Raw genomic sequence first — 13,737 nt, 5'->3', positions numbered from 1 at the left:
CCGCAACACCCAGGTGAAGGGATGAGCATTTTGCCAGGACACGGCTGTCATCCGTGCAGTCACCCCCAGGGTGAGAGGGCAGTTTGCATCCCAGGCACCACAAACCATGCTCCCAAACTCCTGGGCAGCGGCCTCTGCCTGAGACGCCACAGCAGCGACCAGAGCTGCCTGATGCCTGGAAGCAGGGCCTCAGTCGGCCTGGGGTCCAGAGCAACTCTTTCAGGCCGAAGGAAGGGTCAGCCCCAGACACCTGTGAGGCAGGAGGCCTGGCCGTGGGCCCTGAAAACTTCCTGTTTGCACCATGGCCCCGAGACCGGCCATGCCTGCTCCTGCGACTGGGGGCTCCCTGGGGACCAGACCACGGCTAACAGAAGGGGCCGGCCTGCCGGGGGCCACGGGGCCGCACAGCGCACCGGGTTTGCGGTCAGCTCCTGGCGCTGTGACCTCACTGCGGGGCTGCCTTCCTCTGCTCCAGCTCCGACAGCTGCTCCTCCCGGGCCTGTGTGTGCCGCGTCCCCACTCTGCGCCGTCTCGGTGGCCGTGATGTCGATCTGGGCGTAGAGGGAGGCGCCAGCCCCTGAAAGAATTCTGCAGTGAGCGGCAGCCTGCGCCCCCGAGCCACCCAGCCCTGTGACCCTGCCCTCCACACCAGTCCCCCAGCCAGGCCCTCAGAAGCATCTGAGTGGGGACACCCTCAGGGGATGTGGCCTGGCCAGGGATGGAGTTGGGGACGTTTGCCTCCGGGGGGGAGGCTGCAGGAAAAGCTCCCTGGCCAAGGGCTGCTGGGTGGGGCTGGGGGCTCAGGGCCCTGAGGCTGTGGTCCCAGCCCCCCACTGTCAGGGCTTCCACGCAGGGCGGGGACCCACCTCGGACACCCTCGCTGGCCTCCTGGAGCTCCAGGCCCATGTAGTGCACCTGCTTTCTGGAGGACGGGCTGATGGGGATGTTCACGTAAGTGGGCGACTCGCCACGCGGCCTCTCTGGCCCTGGGCTGTTCACAGCCACGGGTCCTGGGGATCCTGTGGGGGGAGCGGCTGTGAAGCCCCGGTAGGGACCGAGAGGGGCACAGATCCCAAAGATTGTGCAGTAAAGAGCTGCCCACCCTGCCTAGCCCCTCCTCCCCGCTCCGCCTCTCCTGCACCTTGGAGGTTCCCGCTCCATTTTCCTGACCGTCCATCTTTGGCCCAGCGCTGCCCCATCCTGAGGCCCCCCCACACTGTCCACTCCTGGTCCAAGTACCCACAGAGCAGGAGGAAGCGCTGTCCCCTCCACTGTGCCGCCTCCCCTGCAGGAATTGCCGACCCCCCCATGGGCCCCCCAAGGCCCATTCTTCTGTCCCTGCGCCCCTCGCCCTGCACCTTCCCAACTCTCTCCACCAACCGCCCCTCCTTGGCTGTCCTAGCACCTTCTCTCCCTAACCCTCCCGGGCCAGCACAGCCCTGCTTTGTCCTGGCCCCCAGCTCCTCCCCCTCACTGTCCTCCTGGGTCACCCCCACCTGCTGCAGGCTCCAGGGACCCCCTCCTCTCCTGCACACAGGCCCACACTCCCTCTGCGTCCCCTCCAGGACACCCAGGTGCCCCACACCCTCTCTCCCCTCATAGGAGCTACTCCCTTCCCCCTACCCCCTTTCTAATAGCTGATGGTTCTGTCTGCAAACCCCATTGGTGCTGGGGAGGGCAGAGCAGGAGCAGGATAGGAGGGTACCCCACAGGCCCGGCTGGGTGGGACTTGAGGCAGGCTCCCACCTTAGGCGGTTGGACGCACACTGGCCCCTCCTCTGCAGGCCTGAGGGCTCCACACCGTGGGCACCCAGGTCCTACAGGAAGGACCCCGTTCTCCAGTGCCTCCTCCCATTCTTGTCATCAGGACCTCGTGAGGGAATGCACAGCCACGTGAGGCAGGGGAGGTGACAGCAAGTCCGCCCCATTCCCTGAGCCAGTGGCTGGGAGACACAGCCAAGCCCCACCCACGGTGACCTCCCCACCCCCAGCACACTCCGAGCCCTCAGAATTCAGGTGGGGGCTGGGATCCAGGGGGTGACAGCCCTGCAGGTCGGCCTCCCTGAAACACCTGCCTGTCCGGGGGAGGGGCCTGACTCGAGGCTGGGCCTCCCTGCCCCAGGGATGCATCCTCAGCAGATCAGGTTCTCCTGTGGCCACCCGCTGCCCGGCACCTGCTGCAGACATCCACTCTGCCTGGCTTCTCTCACCCTTGTCCCCGTCACTCCCTGCAGCAGGGCTAGGGGTGAGGAACTTTCACTTGCTTGCTCCCAGTGGGGAAACTGAGGCCAGAGAGACCTGACTCGCTGATTCTGCAGGCAGCAGCCGGGACAGAGCGAGACGGAGCCCAGGTCGACGAGGGTTCGCTCACCTGATTCCATGAACTAAAGCAACCAACACAATTCTGCCCCAACCCTGCCTGGCCCTGAGGCCCTGGGGAGACCCCCCTCCTGCAAATGTGTGGTCCTAGAGGGCTGGTCCCCTCGGAATGCCAGGACCCCTTCATTGAGATGAGCCACAGAACATAGCGGCCAAGTTCTGGTGCCCAGGCAGGCACCTGGGCCAGCTGCCTAGAGGAGGGGGCATGGCTGAGGGGCTGAGGCCAAGAGGGGGTGGTGGGAGAGGCAGGTGGGGTGAGGGCCTGGGGAGAGCTGAGGGAGCGCCGGGGCCTGGCGTCTGGAAAGGGGGCCTTGAACCCAAGGGGCAGGGCCGGGGCTTGCCCACGGTGGGGCTGGACACCCCCCTGCAGCCTGGTACCTTGTTTTAGGATTGCATCCGTTCTTCCAAGTTTGCTCCCAAGGGTGGGCGGTGAGGGGTGAGGGTGGAAGCAGGAAGGAGCATGAGGCCTGACTGCAGGGAAAGGGGACGAATGTTCCCAACACCACCCGGAGTCACACGGGGGCTGTAAGCAGCGCTGGGCCAGCAGTGTGTCCATATCTGCATCTCCCCCAAGGCCACTGGCTCCAGAGCCCTCAGTGCTCCTCCTCCCGTCCCCTCCTTGGGACTTGGATTTTGCTTCGGCTTCTGTGAGCATCACTTCCAGTACCTCGGATACTCTTTCAGTGAAGCAGCAACCGGGAATCGGCTGGCCCTTCTGCACCCTCCTCCCAGACCCCACCCTGGGCTGGCGGCCCGACACTACCACTTGGGCCTGGCTCACCTCTGTCCCATGACAGACCCCAGGCGCCCCTCCTGAGTCCCCTGCCTCTGTGGAAAAGATTCACATCCTCCAGCAGATACTGGGCCTGTCCCCTTGATCCCCACACCTGTGTCCCAGGGCACCCCTGTCTGGGTAAAAGACATCTGAAGGGTATGGGTGGCCTCGGGGAGGCAACAGCAGGCTGCCCAGGAGGACCCTTGGGGCAGGGCTGGCCCCACCACCTCTGGTCTGGTGGCCGCCTCAGCACGCTGGACTGCAGGGATCGGTGTCCAGCCCAGGGCCCAGGCCGACTGGTGGGGGCTTTCCCAAGCTGCCCCTGCCTGCCTGTGGCCCCGCCCCCATCCCTGACTGTCTTCTCCAGGCCTGCCTGGGCCCCTCCCCCAACCCTGGGTGTCCCCTCCAGGCCTGCCTGGACCCCGCCCCCCTGTAGGTGCCACCTGCCTGGGAAGAAGGGATTGAGGAATCCAGGGTTCAGCCCGCAGTGGCTCCTACTCCACAAGGAAACAGGCACAGAACTGGCCCGATGCCACCCATCTACCCCATGCCAGCTGCCCTCACCTCCAGCCTCTCTCAGCCCTGCCCAACCTTCAGCAGGGCTCTGGCCCCAGTGACTGCCAGGCTTCTCTAGGGAGACCCTGGGGATCCGTACCTTCCCATTGCCTCCCTGCCTGGCCCTCCCTACCAACCTGGCCCCAAAACTGCACCTGCCAGGGCACCAATGCCCTGCCCCTCGCCGAGTCGCTTACCAGCAGCCCAGCCTCCACAGGCCCCCTCCGCTGTCTGAGGACACAGCCCCTCCTCCCTGAGCTGGGGCTCCTCGACCCCAACCCTGACTGCCTTCCTGCCATGCCCCCTCCCAGGAACAGGTCCACACTCAGGGCTTGGGGACCCACAAACCCCAGTCTGTGTCTCCCAACCTTCAGTCCATCCTCCAGCAGCCTGCCCTCTACCCACTGCCCTGCTGTCCACACCTGGGCTGGGACTCACCCCCACTGCCACCCAACACCCACTGCCACCCAGCAACCACTGTCACCTGTCACCCAATATCCACTGTCAGCCAACAACCACTTTCACCACATTGCCCACATTCCCTGCTGGCAGTGGGCCCCCCACCCTCCCCACCTAGCCAAACTCTGGCTGCCATCTGCACCCACCCAGACTCCCGCCTCCCTGTCCCCGAGCTCTGGGGGACCGGCTCCAGGTGCCTACCTGAATATGCTGTCGCAGGTCCCGGGGCTGAGGCTGCCGCTCCCTAGACCAAAGAGAACCTGGGTCAGTGCATCCTTCAGTCTTCCCCTCATCCTGTGCCCGGGGGGGCCCCGAGAACAAGGACACTACCCCCCAAGAGTGACACAGGCTGGGGGACCCGGGCCACCTGCAGGGAGTCCAGCCCGCAATACCTGATGCCTTCTCTCCAGGGCCCTTTGCCCCACAGCCCCCAGATCTCCGGGCCACCCACTGCCTTGACCACCCAGCCTGGTGGTAGCCCCCATAACCACCCATGGGGGAGCTGGAGGCCTCAGCATCTGGGGAGGGGGCGGTTCCGAGCCCCGAGGCCCAGTCCAGCCCCACTATTTTGCTATTAGAGCTTTACTGGAGGAGGACCATGCCCATGCAAGGTAGTGTCTGGGCTCCGACCTCAGAGCTGAGCGGCTGCTCCGAGGGCGCCTGTGATTTCCTTTCCCGTCCTTGAGGGTGTGGGCCCTGCTCTCAGCAGCTGGCGGGGAAGGCTTCGCAGGGGGGTGCCCCTGGAAAATGCCCCACTGAGGTGAGATGAGCAAAGTTCCCTGACACTGCAGGCGACCTTCTCCTGGGCCTCTGAAGTGGGCCGTGCCTAACGGGGTGCCCCAAGTCCCTGGAGGAGCCTCCGATGGGGTCTGAAGGGTGCTTGCAGGAGGGACAGCGGCCCACGGCTGAGCAGAGGCTTCCTGCCCGCCTCCAGCCCGGATGAGCAGAAGCGGGGCCAGCCCAAGACAATGTCCCACATGGGCTCCGGCAGCTAGAAAGAAGGCGCAGCACCCTCCTGTTCTGAGGGGCCTCGTGGGTGGGGGCTGGGAGGCCGGAAATGGGGGCTCAGCACCTAGCACTGGTGCAGGCCAGACTCAAGGGCAGACAGTCACAGGGCTGGGACCCTCACACGAGGCCCCCTGAGCAAACTGAGCTGGTCTAGACTTTGAGAACCTTCGGCAACAGGCCGACACCCCCTGAGCTCATCACATACACAGGCTCCTGAGGGGGGCCCTCCCCAGCTGCTCCTGGGGGGGCCAGGCGGGCAGGTGTGGATGGTGCAGAGCCCGAACCAGCGAAGGTCCACCCTGTCCCCTGCCTGTCCAGGCCCAGGTGCTCCAGGGGCGTCAAGAAAATAGAACCAGTGTCTGCCCCATCTGGTTGTCCCTGGCCTGAGGAGAAGCCCCCAGCCTGTTGGCCACCCACCTGGGAACTGGGTACTGAGGCTGGAGACCCTGGGCTGCCGTAGCAGGCGGTGGCCGGAACCTTCAGACGCCCGGAGCGAGGCCCACTCACGAGCATAGTGACGACAAGCAGATGGCCCGGCCGCATCCCCACAGGGAAAGGCTGTCCAGGGGCCCAGCCCCCACCAGGCAAGAGGCCCCATGACTCCAGGCCACCGCTGTGGGGTGCCTCAGTCTGCTCTCATCAGAGGGACCTTGCCCCCACTAGCCTTGGGCAGGTGACCCGTGGGAACACAGAGGGCTGAGCGTGGATGAAGAAGACTCTGGCGGGAAGGGCCTGGCTCCCCAGCAAAGGAGTCACAGCCTCACTTGTCCTGCAACAAGACTGGCATGGCCACCTCCGGAGGTGACAGCAGCAGGGGTAATGGTGACGGGCAGCTATTGAGCGCCTGAAGAGTGACCTCATCAGACCCTCAGTGCAGCCCAGTGAGGTGGGGTCTGTCATCCCGTTTGCAAGAGGAAACTGAGGCTGAGAGGGGCGGGGCTTGCTAGGGTCACCCAGCCAGCAGGTAGTGGATGTGGCCCAAACTCAGTCCCCAAAGCCCACGCTTGCTCACCAGGCACTGCTGCAGAAGCCCTCCAGAACTCCCCGCTCAGTCAGTCCCCGACAGGGTGGCAGGCAAGGGGGCAGGCAGGCACCCACACAGATGTGCAGGGGTGACGACTGAGACAAGCCTGGAACTCGGCCCCATGTTGGGGAGACAGGCAGGGCAGGTGCCCTGGGCTCAGAGCCAGCCTCCTCCTGAGGTCCGCCCTCACCGGGACCTGAGGAGCCCCGTGCCTGAGCCTGAGGGACTACTGCAGACCCCACTGTGGTCTCCAGGACACACCCAGGGATGTGCCACACATGCACACACCACACATGCACACACCACACATGCACATCCCAGCCCGAGGGCTGCCCGGAGCTGCCTCTCCGCACACCACAGCATTCAGGCCCAAGGCTCACAAGACGGACGAGGCCTCTCGCACTCTCTGAGATAAAGGCCAAGGAGGCCGGGCCCGGGGACTTTGCATCCAGGCAGAGGCCCCACGTGGAGGGCGGGCGACGGACTAGGACAAGGTGGTAAGAAAAGAACATTTTATTTCCAGTCTAAGAATGTATTACAGTGTCTGGGTTTAGAAGCGGGCGACAGTGAAGGGACAAAGAGAGGTGTTCACAGGGAGCTGCTGGGCTGTGGTCAGGGCAGGCTCCAGGCTGTGCAAGAGGAAGCCACCCAGGGCGGGGGACAATGGGCCCAACACAGCCCCACCTCTGACGCAGGTGAGCCCAGCTGCTGAGCACCAAGCAGGGGCTGAGGCCTGGGCCAGGGGAAACACAGGCCAAACCAGCCTTCGGCCCTGCGAGGAGGTTCAGACGGGAGCCAGCGGAGCTCCCACCAGGGGCCCGAGGCACGGGGCCTCTCTGAGTGGGGTCAGCAGGCGAGGCTGTTCTGAGGACACCACCTGCTCCCGGAACCTTCCCACGAGGGATTCACTGGGGAACAGTGGGGCCCAGAACCCCGCAAGCCATGCAGCCTCCTGAGCTTCAGTTTCCTCCCATAGATGTGGATGAGGCCCAGCGCACACGGAGCCCAGGGGGGCTGGGCTGGTGGATCCCAGGTGGCCGGAGCCTCTGTGGTAGGTTGGTGCTTAACAGGTGGTGTGACTGCCCCAGAGAGGTGATGGGGAGAACCGGCCACCCACGAAGGGGGCGTGAGGCCCAAGGAGGACAAGGCCAGCAGCAGGGCCTCCAGCCCTTGGCACCCCAGTGCAAGGCATGAGCCAGCAGAGGTGCAGCACTCACCTGATCCTCAGGGGTGGGGGACACAGAGTGAAGCAGCTGGGCCTTGGGGCTCTGGTGCCCCCGACCTGCCAGACCCAGAGCCCCTGCCTTCCAGAACTCACCTCCCCAAGTCAGCCCCTTCCTCCACTGGCAGCCACTGGGCGCGCCCTCCATCTCCCCTCTCCGGGAGACCCCTGGTCCCTCCCACAGAACGCAGAGCACCCGTCTGCAAGGAGGCTGGCGCCACCTCCTCTCCCATCTGGGGGCAAATTCAGCCCCTTTGCAGCCGCGGGGCCGGATCTGCGGCTCTCAAGGAGGGGGGTTTACCTTGAGTCCTCCACAGACTGGACATGCCAAAAAGAAAGCCGGAGATGGCCCCGCATGGGGGCTGCCTGCTTCCCAGGGCTCGCCGGGGGCAGGGCCAGGCAGTGTGGCCTCGCTGCCCTGGGGGGCCTCCATCACCAGGCCCCGCCGTCTCGTGCCCAGCCAGCCAGAGGGCCACCCAGCGGACGTCTGGCTGCCTGAGTCCCCGGCCACACTGTTGCCAGGGCTGCCCTGCGAGGTGGGGCTGTGGTCTCTGGGAGCCAGGCGAAGGCTGCATGGTGTGTCATAGTGGGGCCGCAGGGAGGTGGGCACCTGGTACTCGACTGTCCCAGGCAGGCAGGTGCACAGGCTGGGCTCGGGGGCCCCCGCTGCTGGCAGGCTGAGCAGTGAGCCCAGTTCGTCCGTGGCCCGCCACACGTCCAGGCTGCTGCCCGCGTAGGACGAGAGGCTGCCGGAGTAAGAGGAGTGGCTGCCAGTGGCGATGATGCTGTCCGAGGAGCTCTGGCGGCCGACCTCCTGCAGCTGCCACAGACGCAGCGGCTTGGGGGGTGGCCTTGAGGCACCCACCATGGCTTCCCCAGGGGCCTGGGCAGCTGTTGGTCTAGGCCCCTCCTGCGACGTGCTGGCCGACAACGAGGATTGCTCTGGCCATGCGGTGAGCCGGCTGCTGGCGCTGACATCCAAGTGACTGGCCTACGAGGATGAGCTGGACAGGCTGCGGTCATCCCCTGAGACAGAGCAGGAAGCCAAGGCAGTTGTGGGGGTACAGGGGTCTGGGCAGGAGGTGGCTGATGCCTGGTGGACCCCCACGGGCCAGCACTCTCTGGTCTCGCCCCACCCCTTCCAGCCCCCAAGCCCCAGGGCCTACAGCAGAAACCTGGCTTCACCAACAACAACCCCTCTGCCCTTCATCCACTCGTGTTCTTTGTCCGTTCCTGTCCTTCTGCCACCTGCTCTCCTAGGGCCTGCGCCCCTCCCTCTCAGCACCCCTGCCACTACCTTGGTCCCAGCCTCCTCCCCTGGAGCTCCCCACCCTCCCTGCCTAACAGACCCATGCTCCATACCCAGCCATCCCAACTACCTTCCAGGGCCACCTGGGGCAGCTCACCCTCCACACCGTCACAGCCCCAAGGCTGGTCTGGACATCCCTTCCCCGAGAACTTCCCAGGCCCTGCCAGCCTGGACACGAGGCACCAGCTGTGCCCACACACCTCGACTCGCCCCCTGCCCTCACCATGCTGGCATCCTTGCCTCACTCCCGGTCTCCCTCCCCGCGGGGGATGAGAAGCACACCCAATGCAGATCTCAGGCTGCCTCCTGCCTGCCAGGCCGGGCCCCTCCCATGCTCTTGGGAAAGCCACTTTCATCTCTGCTGCGTCTCTAAGCTGCCTGCTCTGCCTTCCAGGGCTCCCAAGTGGAAAGCAGTTGTGAGTCACCCCCAGGAAGGCAAAAGCTCATTGCAAACCTGAGTCCCCTCCTCCTGGGGCAGGGCAGGAGGGGAGACGACCACTGTCTGCTCGGTGCCCTCTGGGGGACAAGCAGTGATCAGAGGGCACTGGCCGGAGCAGCATGGCTCCTGCACTTGGCCCTGGGAACACAGGTCACCCATGCAGCCACCCTTCTGGGAGCACAGCGGCCCCTCCTGCTCTGCCAGCCCCTTCCACCACCTCCTCTCCCCACAATGGCAACAGAGCCAGAGCCACTGGCAGCTGAGGAGGTGCCTCTGCTCCTGGGCAGCCAGGCAGCCAGCTCACCTGCCTTAGAGCCTTTTATCTGGGCACAGAAGGTAAAACCAACACGCAGGGCCTTGGTCTCCCCCGGCCACAAGCTGGTAGGGAGGAAAGGATTCAAAGGCTCTCAGGGCAGAACCACCCTTCCCATCAGCACCTCAGACCAGAGTTTAGGAACCGTAAGTGAAGGAAGGAATGAATGAATGGGTGGGAGAAGGAAGAAATGAATGAACAGACAGAGAAGGAAGGAAGGAATAAGCAGGAGGGAAATGAAGGAGCAGGGGAAGAAGGAAGGAATGAATGAGCAGGGGAGAGAAGGAAGGAATGAGGGGGGAAATGGAGGAATGAATGGGCGGGAGGAAGGAATGAATGAGCAGGGGGGTGGGGAAGGAAGGAAGGAATGGGGGGAAGGGAGAAATGAACGAGCAGGGGGAGAGGGAAGGAATTAATGAGCAGGAGTGGGGGGAAGGAAGGAATGAGCCAGGGGAAAAGGAAGGAAGGAATGGGGGGGAAGGAAGGAATGAATGAGCAGGGGGAGAAGGAAGGATGAATGAGCAGGAAGAAGAAGGAAGGAATGAATGGGAGGAAGGCAGGAATGAATGAGTGGGGGGGCAGAGGAAGGAATGAGCGGGGGGGGTGGAGGAAGGAATGAATGAGCAGGCGGGGGAGGAAGGAATGAATGAGCAGCGGGGGAAGGAAGGAGTGGGGGGAAGGGAGGAATGAATGAGCAGGAGGGAAATGAAGAACGAGCAGGGGGAGAAGAAGGAGAAGGAATGAATGAGCGGGGGGGAGAAGGAATGAATGAGGGGGGAAGGAAGGAATGAATGAGCAGGGGGTGAGGGAATGAATGAACAGGAGGAAGGAAGGAATGAATGAGCAGGAGGGAAATGAAGAAATGAATGAGTAGGGGGAGAAGGAATGAATGAATGAGCAGGGGGGAGAAGGAAGGAATGAATGAGTGGGGGGAAATGAAGGAATGAATGAAGAGGAAGGAAGGAATGAATGAGCAGAAGGAGAAGGAAGGAATGAGCGGGGTGGTGGGGGAAGGATGAATGAGTAGCGGGCGGGGCGGGGTGGGGGGGGGGGAGTTGGGGGAAGAATGAATGAGCAGAGGGAGCCTGCAGCCCCCACACATGCATGGATGCCTCCTGAGCTCTCCCGCTGGAGGCTTAGCCGAGGTCCCACAGCCCAGGTCAGCCCCTGGCCCTACCTCCACTGCCGGGCCTGCCCGCATGTAAGAGGAGGCTCAGCCGCTTCTCCAGCTGTAGGGTTTCCAGGGCTTCCTGGGCCACACGCTCCTCCACAGTCGAGGGTCCCGGGGGACTTGGGTCTGCAGCAGAGAGAAGACTCGGTGGAGGAGGTGGCCACCACCGCCCACCCTCGCCCACAGGCACCAGGCCCAGCCTGACTCAGTGGTTATCCCCCTCTGTGGAGTGGCAGTCCCCTGGGAGTCCCCACTCCTCCCGATGCCTCATCCCAGAGGCTGGGCCTCAAACGCAGACACCCACACCACCCCTATCCAGGCCACCATCTGCCCAGCTGGGTCCCTGTGCCCGTGGATGGCCCTGCCACCTGCCCACTCACCAGGACCCCACGCTGGCCAGACCCCTCTTCCTCATCTTCCTCACCACTGAGTTTTTCAATTTTCTGTTCCAAAAAATGACCAGCCCCTCCCCCATCCCCAGGGCCGGCCTCACTGCAAGAGGGGCTGCCTGCCCCTCATTCACGGTGCCCATTTCTCACAGGCTCCCCTCCGCCTGGGGAAATGCCCGCCCACCTTGCAGTGGCCCCACCGTTCCCTGGGGTCTCGGATGGAGACTCATACTGTGCCCAAGGCTCGGAACATGGTGGTCTGTGGACCCTCGGCCCCACCTAGCCCCTCCCCTCAGGGCTGCATCCAGGGAGCACCAGCCTCGCCCTCTCTATTCATCGTCCATGTGTCCTCTGGGACTGAGTGGCAGGAAACCTCCCCTTCCTGCCCAGGCAGAGTGGGACCTCTCACTGACCCCTCAGCACCGCTGCCGCGAGCCTCAGCATCACTGCCTTGGTCCCCAAGCCCCCGCCCATGCTGGGATGTCCCAGGCACTAAGTGATGTGAACACTGGGCCAAGTGGCTACCTTGCTCCAAACAGCAGGGCTCAAGACCCTGCCCCTTCTACATCCACAGCACCCACGGCCACAGCCATCCCAAAGAGTTTCACTGGCAGGGAAGCCACAGCCACACCCACAAGAGTAAACCAACCCCGTCCTGCTCCAAGTGGCCTCCTCTGGGCCTCCAGAACACACCTCCTGACACCCACCTTGGGGGCACCTGCAGGACTGAGCCGAAACAGGTCCAAGGACCTGCTCTCCCCAAAGTCCAGGAGCAGTGGCAGCATGAAAAGTTTACACCAAATTCTGTAGCACACAGAGGACCAGAAGGTACAGTCCCCAGCCTGGGACACCTAGATCAGAGCCTCAGCAGACAGAACCCAGCCTGGCGAAGGCTGGAGCCGGACGTCCCGACCCCATAGTCAGCGCTCCGGAGAAACAAACAGAAAGCAATGGTGTCCCTGTCCAGGTTCATATCTAGGCTGAAGAGGCCCTGTCCCTGATAGGACACTGTCCTCTGCTGACACCTTCAGCCCACACAGGTGCCCAGCTGGGGCCTGTGTGCAGTCAGGATGCAGGACACAACCTCCCACCATTTCCCGTCCAGTAAGTGGTGGGCCAGCAAGACACGGATCGACTCCCAGCTCCACCACACGCCTCCTGAGCCTCTCACCCTCGTCTGCAAAATGGGGTGCAGCAACGGTGCACCCCCGTGGAGGCCGGGCCAAGAAGGGAACATGCACACCATGCTCGGAGCGTGGTGGACCCCGGACCTCTGAGCCCTTCCCTCCTGCTCCTGGTGGGTCTGGCTGCCTCTGGGCCTCGGTGTCCACATGCGGAAGACCAAGGGGCTGGACTTCCTGCATCTCTTGGCCCCTCCAGTGGGTCACAGCGGGCTCAGCACAGGAGGACGGCAGAAAGCCCAGAGCTTGAGGATGCCGCCCGCAGGGCTCTATTGTGGGAGTCCTGTGATCACGGGGCTCCAGTGTGCTGCCAGCACAGGCAGACGAACCCATCAGCCCAGACCCTCCAGTAAGTCCAGCCTGCGGGCGCTGGGCCCATGGCTTCTCTGGCAGGGTGCTGCCCAGCATAGTGTCCCAGCTCAACCAGCACCTCCGGGTGGCCTGAGGCCCCCACACACCTGCAGAGGCACAGCTGGCGGGGGGCGGGGGGGGGGGCACAGCTGCAGGCCGAGGCCCTGACAACAGAGCTTTCTGAGAGCTCCCAGCTGACTCTGACAAAGATGTCCTGTGGAGTGGGGTCTGGGACTTCTGGTCAGCCCCACCCCCTCCAGCCATCAGCAATGGCCCTGCCTGGGGCCGGCCCGCGTGCTGCCTGCGGTGGAGCCTGTCCCATCTAGTGGCTGTCCCAGGCAAACCCTCCCTGGCATCCTCTGCCCAGTACTGCTTCCCTCTGCTCCCCGGGAACTGCCTGAGGGGAGCAGGAGAGAGCAGGGAGCCCTGCTCAGCCTCCTGCTGCCCCTGCCCGGCCCTGTCCCCGCCCTGCACTCTGCACACCCTCGCCTTGCACAGCCAAACACACGGACCACGTCATCCACGCTGACCACACCATTTACTCCTGCCTGCAGCCGCTAGGCAGGAAGACACCTGCAGGGGTGCATCCACTAGGCAGGAAGACACCTGCAGGGGTGCAGCTGCACCATCCAGCATAGCAGGGCAGCGGGGAGGGTGCTGGCCATAGGTGCCACCTCCCCACTCCCAGGGCTGCCCCCAACGGGACTCTGCTGGTGTGGGCAGGGGGCTTTGGGGGCTGTGGCCAGGAGAAGGGAGGCCCAGGTCCCGCCCCACATGCTGCTCGCCTCTGCCCTCCCAGTCACCCTTCCCTGCCACGCCAGGGCGGGTGTGCCAGTGCCAGGAGGCGCCACATGTGAGCTTGCTGCTCATCCGCCACGTGGCCTAGGCCTTGGCCTCACTTGGACATTGGGTCAAGTGCTGCCCTCGTGGAGCTAGAGGAGCATTTGAGAGAGCCCATGGAGGCACCTGGCCCCGCACCTGCCCCGACCTGGGGAGCCCCACCGTGCCCAGGCACCAGAGCCCCTCTGGGGTCCAGCAACATCCCTGGCCAAGGACTCCTGCAGAGAGTGCCGCAGCCACAGCCAAGGAAGTGTGGGTGAGACAAGACGAGACCCCCTCAGCCCAACGTGTCCTGAGACCCCCTCAGCCAGGGGACCTCCCG

General features: G+C 64.2%; 1 pseudogene; it reads right to left on the bottom strand.

The window, feature by feature from the left end:
* Positions 1 to 445: 445 nt before the first annotated feature.
* Positions 446 to 13,737, bottom strand: part of LOC134756752 (protein Dok-7-like) — a 36,291-nt pseudogene continuing 22,999 nt past the window's right edge.

Source organism: Gorilla gorilla, chromosome 12 (genome assembly GCF_029281585.2).
Source record: "Gorilla gorilla gorilla isolate KB3781 chromosome 12, NHGRI_mGorGor1-v2.1_pri, whole genome shotgun sequence".
Lineage (NCBI taxonomy): Eukaryota > Metazoa > Chordata > Mammalia > Primates > Hominidae > Gorilla > Gorilla gorilla.
The sequence above is the reverse complement of the archived record's forward strand: the minus strand, read 5'-3'. Positions and strand labels throughout refer to the sequence as shown.